Raw genomic sequence first — 1,151 nt, 5'->3', positions numbered from 1 at the left:
CCCTGCCTCCCCCTTGATGCCATGGCTCATGAAGCCATACACAGGCAGCCTGGACAGTGGTCAGGAGCTGTTCAACTACAGGCTGAGCAAGTGCAGAATGGTGGTTGAATGTGCATTTGGCCGTTTAAAGGCCCACTGGTGCACATTACTTACTCGCTCAGACCTCAGCCAAACCAATGTCCCCATTGTTATTGCTGCTTGCTGTGTGCCCCACAATCTCTGTGAGAGTAAGGGGGAGACCTTTATGGTGGGGTGGGAGGCTGAGGCAAATCACCTGGCCGCTGATTATGCATAGCCAGACACCAGAGCGATTAGAAGAGCACACCACAAAGCGGTGCGCATCGGAGAAGCTTTGAAAATGAGTTTCCTTACGGGCCAGGGTACTGTGTGACTGTTGTGTTTTTTTCCCCTTGATGAACCCCCTCCTTGATTGACTCATTCCCTGTAAGCAACCCACCCTCCCCCTTTGATTACAGCTTGCTTAAGGAAATAAAGTCTCTATCGTTTAAAAATCATGTATTCTTTATTAAAAAGTAATTATAAAAAGAGGGAGAGAACTGACAAGGTATCCCTGGTGTGGTTTGGGAGGAGGATAGGAGGGAAGCAAAAAGGCCACTAAAAAAATTTCAAAATAATGACAGCCTTTTGGTTGGGCTGTCCATGGAGGTGGGGTGAACGGGTGCACAAAGCCTTCCTCCATGTGTTCTTACACATCTGAGTGAGGAAGATATGGAACATGGTGAGTGGTGAGGGTGGTTACACAGGGGCTGCAGCGGCACTCTGTGACCCTGCTGCTGTTCCTGAAGCTCCACCAGACGTTGGAGGATGTCAGTTTGATCACACAGCAGCCTCAGCATTGCTTCCCGCCACCGCTGATCTTCCTGCCTACACCTCTGATCTTCCTGCTGCCACCTCTCATCTCGAGCGTCTCTCCTCTCCTCACGTTCACATGCATCTTTCTTGTAATTTCATACCACGTCCTTCCACTCATTCAGATGTGCTCTTCCACTGTGGGTTACTTCCATGATTTCTGAGAACATTTCGTCTCGTGTCTTTTTTTCCCTCCGCCTTATCTGAGATAGCCTTCGGGATGGAGTAGGGAGGCTTGAAAAATTTGCAGCTGCATGAGGGAGGTAAAAAAGGGAGAGAAG

At 49.3% G+C, this 1,151-nt stretch overlaps 1 long non-coding RNA gene across 1 annotated transcript in view; it reads right to left on the bottom strand.

Moving 5' to 3' along the window:
- Positions 1-501: 501 nt before the first annotated feature.
- Positions 502-1,151, bottom strand: part of LOC142046327 (uncharacterized) — a 120,832-nt gene continuing 120,182 nt past the window's right edge. The window contains exon 2 of the long non-coding RNA XR_012655230.1: positions 502-1,120. This is a non-coding gene — a long non-coding RNA (uncharacterized LOC142046327). The remainder of the gene's footprint in view (positions 1,121-1,151) is intronic.

Source organism: Chelonoidis abingdonii, chromosome 1 (assembly GCF_003597395.2).
Source record: "Chelonoidis abingdonii isolate Lonesome George chromosome 1, CheloAbing_2.0, whole genome shotgun sequence".
Taxonomy (NCBI): domain Eukaryota; kingdom Metazoa; phylum Chordata; order Testudines; family Testudinidae; genus Chelonoidis; species Chelonoidis abingdonii.
The sequence above is the reverse complement of the archived record's forward strand: the minus strand, read 5'-3'. Positions and strand labels throughout refer to the sequence as shown.